The following is a 9,493-nucleotide window of genomic DNA, read 5'->3' as shown; positions in this document are numbered from 1 at the left end:
CTCTTGGTAAAGGGACCATTGGGGGGGGCTGGTCTAGAAGGGGCAGGTGAGGAGGTGAAATAGATCCAGTTCCTACTGAAAGGATATCAAAAATATAAAATTAGCTTTGTCCTTATGAATTTTGAAGCAATCTAACACAGAAATCATTTATCAGTTGTTTAATTATTGGGGAAGAAAGCACAATCCTTTGATATTCCAATGAGTCAGAAAAACAATGACTTCAAGGTGAAACCTCAGGAAAACAACACGTATCAGGATCCAGCTCATAGGATATTTAATGTGATCAGCAAGTTTGTGAAAGTGTCCTGGAGAAGAAGTTTGGGATAATCTGGATATTGCACAGAGTCTTTTTTTTAAAATTTATTATAATTGATTTACAATGTTCTGTCAATTTCTGCTGTACAGAAAAGTTACCCAGTCGTGCATATAATATAGGCATTCTTTTCCTCACATTATCCTCCATCATGTTCCATCACAAGTGTCTAGATATAGTTCCATCCATGTTGCTGCAAATGGCATTATTTTGTCCTTTTTTATGGCTCAGTAGTATTCCATTGTGTATATGCACCATGTTTTCCTAATCCATTCATCTGTTGGTGACATTTAATTTGTTCCATGTCTTGGCTATTGTGAATAGCGCTGCAATGAACATATGGGTGCATGTATCTTTTTCTTTCTACTTATTTTTGGGGGTCTTTTTAGGGCTGCACCCATGGCATATGGAAGTTCCCAGGCTAGGGGTCAAATTGGAGCTGTAGCTGCTGGCCTAAACCACAGCCACAGCAACATAGGATCTGAGCTGCATCTGTGACCTACACCTCAGCTCACCTGCAATGCCGGATCCTTAACCCATTGATCGAGGCCAAGGATCGAAACTGCGTCCTCGTGGATACTAGTCAGATTTGTTTCCACTGGACCACAATGGGAACTTCCTATGTATCTTTTTCGATGAAAGTTTTGTCTGGATATGCCCAGGAATGGGATTACTGGGTCATATGGTCATTCTATATTTAGTTTTCTGAGGTATTTCCATACTGTTTTCCATAGTGGTGGTACCACTTACATTCCCACCAACAGTGAAGGAGGGTCCCCTTTTCTCCACATCCTCTCCAGCCTTTGTTCTTTGTTGACTTGTTAATATGGCCATTCTGACTAAAAATACTGAATGCTTCACGAATTTGCGTGTCATCCGTGCTAATCTCCTCTGTATTGTTCCAATTTTAGTATATGTGCTGCCAAAGCGAGCACTGGCTCAGAGTCTTGAGAGGCAAATTTTCCTTGCGAAATGACCTACTCTTCCATGATGAGACAACAGGGATCCTATCAGGGAAACAAATATTCATGCGTGAAGCAGAACTGAGTTGCCACATGCTGTCATAGATGGAAAAAGTGAGAATGATGAGAAGAGGAGAGAAAAGGTCCTTTCCTAGAGAGAGAGAGAAGAATTCTTGAAATGGTGTTTGTCTTGTCTCTTTCTCTCTCTGTAAATTAGTCACTGTTCATTATTCCAAGATGGGGACTGAGGGCACAAGAATCCCACCAATTAATTAATGAATCCTAGATCTGTGCTCTCCACCAAGATTCCTAATTTGAACTTAGATCCGCTCGAGACATCAACTGAAAGCTTCGCCCTGGAGGTTAAATGCAACATCACCTTTTCCCCACAAGCTATATTTCTGGTTTCCTGATTTGTCGAAAGGAAATAGGAATTATTTACATACATGAGACTGAAAATAGAATTATGTCACTTTTCTCTCCCTCCATGACCCTGGACATAATCCATACTCAAGTGCTTTTATTTCTAACTCCTATAAATGTTTTCTTATCTATTCTTAATGAAACCACTGCCATGTTTACATGCTCTCTCTCTTTTTTTAACCAGTTTTGCAGATAAATGTACTACCTCCTGGAGCTCCTGCTGTGGCATAGTGGGATAGGCAGTGCCTCTGCAGTGCCAGGACACAGGTTTGATCCCAGCCAGGCACAGGGGGTTAAAAAGGATCCAGTGTTGCCACAGCTGCGGCTTAGTCCGCAACTGTGGTGTCCCTGGCCTGGGGAATTCCATTTGCTGAGGGGTTGTCAAAAAAGAAGAAGAAAGTACTACCCCTCTATTTATCTCTGGCTCTAGCCTCATAGCATCCAATGCGATGTCAGCATTGAACTGAAGTGCAACTTTCCTAATTGCAAAAATCTGACCTTGTCACTTGCTTCTACAACATCCTCAAATACCTCTCTATAGGCCCCCAACATCAAATCTAAACTTAATAGCATGGTAAAATGTATGACTATTCCTTCGATATTTTGAAAAGACAGAAATTACAGTCCTTTACCAGGAAGATATCTTTGTAGTAGAAAGCCAAGTTCTCACTAGTGTCTAGGCTAATGATACGCAGGCTTCTATTCTTCCTCTTGAGTCACCAATCTCTTTCCATGGCAAGCCCATCACAGTTGGCATTGGGAAGACATACCCATGTGTTGTGAGTAGCAGGAACGGGTCAGGGCTTTAGAATCTTCAGGTCTTTCCATAGGAGGAAGCAAAGAAAAAACCCAAAAGACCTGACCAGATCCAGCCTCTGATTGACACACAAGATCGATACCCCTTTTGTCTCTGCAGTTTACCAGCTCTTCAAGAACAGCACCTATATGTATTATGCTGATAAGTTCTCTTTTTTCTTCAATCCATTAAATCTTTTTTTTTTTTTTTTTGGTCTTTTTGTCTTTTCTGGGGCCACTGCCGTGGCATATAGAGGTTCCCAGGCTAGGGGCCTAGAGGTCTAATTGGAGCTACAGCTGTCGGCCTACGCCACAGCAGCATAGGATCCAAGCCACATCTGAGACCTACACCACAGCTCATGGCAACGCTAGATCCTCAACCCACTGAGCAAGGCCAGGGATCGAACCCGCAACCTCATGGTTCCTAGTGGATTTGTTAACCACTGTGCCACGACGGGAACTCCCCATTAAATCTTTTTCTAGTTCCCAAACTTGACATGGGCCAGGAGAGCCCTGGACATGGATGTGAGTTTTTGGAAGAAATATAAGCAAACCAACCAGAGGGGTAATGTGGGGAGGTGAGGAAAACTTCTCATATAGTTAAGGCTTTCTGTGATCACAACCTAACTGGAAAATCCAGCCACACTTTCTTTCATTACATTCTTACTTTACTAGAATTCTGTGTTGCTCAAGTAATCTCCAAACATGCAGCACATCCTATTTCCCTTGGAAATAAGGCATATTTGACAAACCCATGTTGATCTTCCAATCAAAATATTACTTAAAACAATGGCCCTATGTGAAATGCATTCTGTTTTCCCAAGAAGACTATGGGTTCCTTCTCCTGTATTCTCACTATACTTTACCCATCCTCCCTTTTTGCAGACACAAATCATAATATTTATTGGACAGAGGAGTGGATAAAGAAGATGTGGTACATGTATACAATAGAATATTACTCAGCCATAAAAAGAAATGACATAGTGGCATTTGCAGCAACATGGACAGACTTAGGAATTATCATGCTAAGTGAAGTTAGTCAATGAGACATCAGCAACATATGCTATCACTTATCCGTGGAATCTAAATAAAGGATACAATGAACTTCTTAGCAGAACAGATACTGACTCAGAGACTTTGAAAAACTTAGGGTTTCCAAAGGAGACAGGTGGGGGAAAGGGATGGGCTGAGGGTATGGGATGGAAATGCTGTAAAATTGTGTTGCTAGGATTGTTGTACAACTACAAATGTAATAAAATTCATTCAGCTAAAAAAATTAAAAAAAAGACAAGTGAATAAAAGTGTTTATTGGTGTGGTGATCTTTCCATTGAGCTCTAACATCTTTAGGGTGAGAAGACAGGTCTCTCCTGCATTCCTTCCCCAGTATTGTCCTCTGGACAAGACACACAGGTTCAGTGAATAGTCGAACATAATCAGCATGTCTTTGGTGTTCGTGTCTGTATTCTCATGGTCTGAAAGAGCATCGACACGTAATCTATATTCGTGATATGTCCATTAAAGAAGCGATAAAGAATTCAGCAATGTCTAAAAGGATTTGATCTTGGGCTTCCCTCCTCTCCTCCCCTGAAAAAAAATTACATTTCGTAAGTATGATCAGTTTCCAGCCTTACCTTCCTTCTCTGGCTAAAGGTCCCTGAGGGCGCAATAATGACCCCCTACCCCATCCCCAGCGTCCTCATCCTAATCCTTGGAACCTGTGAATATGTCGCCTCGTGTTGCAAAAGAGAATTGCGTTTGCACATGTGAGTAAATTTGCTCATCAGCTGACCTCGAGAGAGGGAGAAAAGCCTGGCTTTTTCCAGGTGGAACCAATTTAACACAGGCGTCTTTAGAAATGGCTGGCGGCAGCAAGATGTGGGAAGGGTTCTACTGCTGCTGGCCTTGAAGATGGAGCAAGGGGGACAAGGAACGTGGGTAGTCTGCAGGAGTTGAAAAAGACAAAGGAATTATTCTCCCTGAAAGCCTCCAGAACATCACACGCAGCGTTGCATGCCTTGATTTCAACCCAAGTAGAACCATGTGTCGAACTTCAGACCTACGGTAAGACAATTCATTTGCGGTGTCTTGAGCCACTAAGTCGGTGATAGTTTGTCATAGTCGAAAACTAGAAAGCTAATACAGAACCCTACCTCCAAGCTGCTGGAGGCAGGCGGGCGATGAAGAGAAGCGTAGGAGCCAAGGGCTAAGGACTGGGTTTTGAATCGGATGAGGCCTTATTTATTTTTTATTTTTTATTTTTTTGTCTTTTTAGGGCCGCATCCATGGCATATGGAGATTCCCAGGCTAGGGGTTAAATTGGAGCTATAGCTGCTGGCCTACAGCACAGCCAGCAATACCAGATCCCAGGTGCCTCTGCAACCTACACTGCAGCTCACGGCAACACTGGATCCTTAACCCCCTGAGTGAGGTGCATTCTTATGGATGCTAGTCAGAGTTGTTTCCACTGAACCATGAAGGGAACTCCATCTTTTTATTTTTTAATTGAGATATAGTCAATTTACAATGTCGTGTTAACTTCTGGTGTACAGAAAAATGATTCAATTAGATCTATTTACAAATTCTTTTCTATTATAGTTTATTACAAGATATTGAATAAAGTTCCCTGTGCTATACAGTAGGATTTTTTTTTTCTATTTTATATATAGTAGGGTGTTAATCCCAGATTCTAAATTTATCCCTTTCCCTCTCTTTCCTTTTTGGTAACCAGAAGTTTATGTTCTATGTCTGAATCTGTATGTTTTATAAAAAAAATAATTTGTACCTTTTTTAGATTCCCACATATAAGTGACATCATATGATATTTATCTTTTTCTGTCTGACTGACTGCACTTAGTATGATAATCTCTAGGTCCATCCATGTTGCTACAAATGGCATTATTTTTTTCTTTTCTATGGCTGAGTAATATTCCATTGTACACATGTACCACATCTTCTTTATCCATTCATCTGTCAATGGACACTTAGGTTGCTTCCATGTCTTGGCTATTGTAAATAGTGATGATATGAATATTGGGGTGCATGTATCTTTCCAAATTAGAGTTTTCTCCACATGTATACCCAGGACTGGGATTGCTGGGTCATATGGTAACTCTAGTTTTTTAAGAAACCCCCATACTGTTCTCCAAAGTGGCTGCACCAATTTACATTCCCACTAACTTTTCTCCACATTTTCTTTAGCACTTGTTATTTGTAGAGTTTTTGATGATGACCATTCTGAGGTGATAGTTTTATTTTTTTAAATTTATTTTATTTATTTTTTTGCCAGACCTGCAGCAATCGGAAGTTCCTAGGCCACGGATCAAACCCCCACCACAGCAGCTGCTGCAGTGACAATGCCAAATCCTTAACCCTCTGTGCCACAAGAGAACTCCTGACTGGTGTGAGGTGATAAAGTTTTGATTTGTGTTTTGCTAAAAATTAGCAATGCTGAATATCTTCTCATGTGCCTGATGGCCATCCAGATGTCTTCTTTTGGACAAATGTCTATTTAGGTCTTTTGCCTGTTTTTTGGTTGAGTTATTAGGTTTTTTGTTTGTTTTGATGTGGAGTTGTATGAGCTGTTTGTGCATTTTAGAAATTAATCCTTTTTGTTGCATCATTTGCACATATGTTCTTCCATTCTGTAGGTTGTTTTTTGGTTTATGATTTGCTTGCTTTTCTCATCTTAACTGCTTTCTTAACACATCTTGCCACAGATTTTTAATATTGATGATTGTATTTATTTTCTGTTGCTTCTGTAACAAGTTACTATACACTTAATGGCTTAAACAATACAAATTTATTATCTTATAGTTCTGGGGGGCAGAAGTTCAATCTGGGTCTCACTCAGCTAAAATCAGAATATTGACAAGGCTCCATTTCTCTCTGAAGGCTCTTAGGGAGAATCGGATCTCCTGGTAACTCCCTTCCTCCAGCTTCAGAGTCAGCAGTTTCCGGCTCTCTGACCCTTCTTAGGTGCTCTAAACACAGCTGGGAAGTGTTCTCTGTTATTAAGGACCCATGAGATTAGATTAGGCCCAACTGGATGATCCAGGCGCCTGTCTGTAGCTCAAGGCCAGCTGATTAGCAATCTTAATTGCATCCACAAACTTAATTCCCTTTTCCAACCTAAACATTCACAGAATGTGGGGGATTTGGCTTGAGCATTTTTAAGGGGCCATCACGCTGCCTACTGTAGTAATATTCCACTAGAGGGCACTAGTATATCCCATAATACAAATGTACGTTTCAGATAATGATAAGAGAAGTTGATAACATTGAATATGAGGAGTTCCCGTTGTGGCTCAGTGGTTAATGAATCCGACTAGGAACCATGAGGTTGCGGGTTTGATCCCTGGCCTTGTTCAGCAGGTTAAGGATCTGGCGTTGCCATGAGCTGTGGTGTAGGTTGCAGACGTGGCTCGGATCCCACATTGCTGTGGCTCTGGCATAGGCTGGCAGCTACAGCTCTGATTCAACCCCTAGCCTGGGAACTTCCATTTGCCGTGGGAGCGGCCCAAGAAAATGGCAAAAAGACAAAAAGACAAAAAAAAAAAAAATTTGAATATGATATCACCAATGAAAAGAAAACTCAATACACAATTATCTCTCATGAAGTTTTCTGAAGGTTCATCATAAAACATAGAAAAATATACAGGATAGGGTGACTTCCTCAGAACCAAAATGGCCTGAGAATAAGTAAAATAGGATTTGAAGTATGATGAAAATTCTGTAGTCTATATCTGAGCTCAGGATCACCCATAGAAAAAAATATTGCCATACACTTAAAGAGATAAAGGTATTCTACTTGCAGGAGGGTTAAAGAAATGGTTCCTCTTGAGTTCCCTGGTGGCCTAGTGGTTAAGGGCCTGGTGTTCAATACGTGGAAGGAAGGAAGGAAAGAAAGAAAGAAAGAAGAAAGAAGGGAAAAGGAAGAAGAAAGAATAGGAAGACAGAAAAGAAGAAAGAAATAGTTCCTCAGTTGGGTAGAGGTAGCATAATTATTGTTGTCAAGAGACTGTCTCCCTGGAAGGATGAATGAGAGATGCAGCAGATTGAGTGGTGCTAGAGGAGAGGCTAAGACCAAGGCTGAAGAGGCACAGGGAAAGACAAAGATGGATTGTGTAGAGTGAAATGTGTTAAAGTGCAAAAATGGAGGAGGTGTTTCAGAGCCCCTGGCCAGGTACAGGATGCTGTTCCCCCCCTCCCTGAGTCTCTGCATTAGGGACACAGGAATCTGGCCCTCACTGGGGAAGTGAAGGTCCCCAAACTCTTGAATGTGGTGGCCTTGGGAAGGAGTGATCCAAGGGAACGTTCCAGGAAGGAAGGATGGGAAGGTACAGGAACTGGCTCCTAGTTCAAGGGTAACAGGGGCTGAGGTCAATAGTATCACTCTAGGATCTTGGTTGATTTGAGAAAGAAGGGGCCGGAGCAGTCTCATAGTCAACAGGAGGGGGAGGGGGAGGAGATGCATGTGTCCAAGGACAGTGAATTTGCTGGTAGGGACATGGAAATATAGAATGAGGCTGCCTCCTAAGTCTTGGCTTAATCTAATGTGGAAAGTGCTTGGGATAAACTATAAATCTCTGAGTTGTAGTTGTTCACCTCTCTGACGTTAGAAGCACCATGGAACCTGGGAAAATCCAGGGTATAACTAGATAGTTTGGTTTTGTGGATATGGGTAAACTATGAAAGATTTCTAAAGATAAAATTTGGGGTGACAAGTTTCACGAGATAATACAAATTATTTATTTGGGGCAGGTTCTTGAGAATGAAAACTACTTTTTTTTTTTCCTTTGAGAACCCCCATACCCATAGCTAGGACTTGGCGAACTTGCTAAGACAACACAGTTAGGGGCTGAAGCAGAGCCAAGTTTGCTCCCATAGTCTTTTCCAGAAAGGGATGGCACAGAAATATAAAACAAGAACACTCCTCTTTAGAGCCGAATGGATGTCATGGCAGCAACCGTGTTCCCCTCCCTCCATGGAAGAGGGACCGTTGGAGCTGAACCTCCACTGTGAAAGGGGTTGGGGGCAGAAAGCTCTCTCTGAGGTTTGATGAGGACCCACTTTGTGTCTGGAACTGATAATGATCTGCAAAATACCGGAGGCTCTGCAAAGCTCAGCTGTGGCCAGAAGCAATTAGAAGGATGGGGCAGCCATCTTCCCCCTCTCCCGCTCCCCCAAGAATAATTTGGTCCCAACAAAACCTAAGAAGACCGCCAAGATGTTCTAAGGGGGAAATATTCTGGGCAACTCCAGGGAGGTTATCTCAACGCAGGAAAGACAGAGTGACCCAGAAAAGGGAGAAATATGTGAGCTGCTGGAGGAGCTAGGAAGATGCCGTGACACCCCGGGAACTGGCAGAGCTCCCTATGACTGGACCCAGAGCAGGAGACACAGCCTGGCTGCAAAGCAATCCCCAGGGACAGAACCCTTTCGAGTGGAGCCACATCTGGTGACAAGCAGCAGAGGAGCAGTTGGCTGGTGAAAACGTGAGGTTATGCAAGAAGGCAGATGTTGACCTCTGCCTTTCACACTTCCTTTAAGAGGCGAGAGAAGAGGAAAAAATACATCCAACACCAGTCTTGAGGAAAGCAGCTACCCATACCCATGGCTAAGTTTAACCTGCTAAGGAGAGAGCCCTGAGTCTAGGATCTCGAACTGGATACAGACCAAAAAGTAACCATGATGGGGGATTTGGCTAAGTTTTTTACATGGCACTCATTTATAAGCTAGTAGCTAAAAAAATATATATCTGTGGATAGACTAAGACAGGAACAGATTTGAAGTTTTTCCTACAAGAATAGATAGGAAGACTTCTAAAATAGGAAAGGTGTAGTTTTGATGATAAGGTGAGTTTCATAGTCTCACGTTTCTAAGTGATAATCAAGATATATCATGCCAATTTTCATAAAGATCCAAAATGAAATATTTTTCAAATTTGACACAAGTGTGCTAAAAAGCCACTGTCAAATGTATAGAAACAAGCAGCCTTAA

This window comes from Sus scrofa, chromosome 18, assembly GCF_000003025.6.
Source record: "Sus scrofa isolate TJ Tabasco breed Duroc chromosome 18, Sscrofa11.1, whole genome shotgun sequence".
In the NCBI taxonomy this organism is placed as follows: domain Eukaryota; kingdom Metazoa; phylum Chordata; class Mammalia; order Artiodactyla; family Suidae; genus Sus; species Sus scrofa.
The sequence above is the reverse complement of the archived record's forward strand: the minus strand, read 5'-3'. Positions refer to the sequence as shown.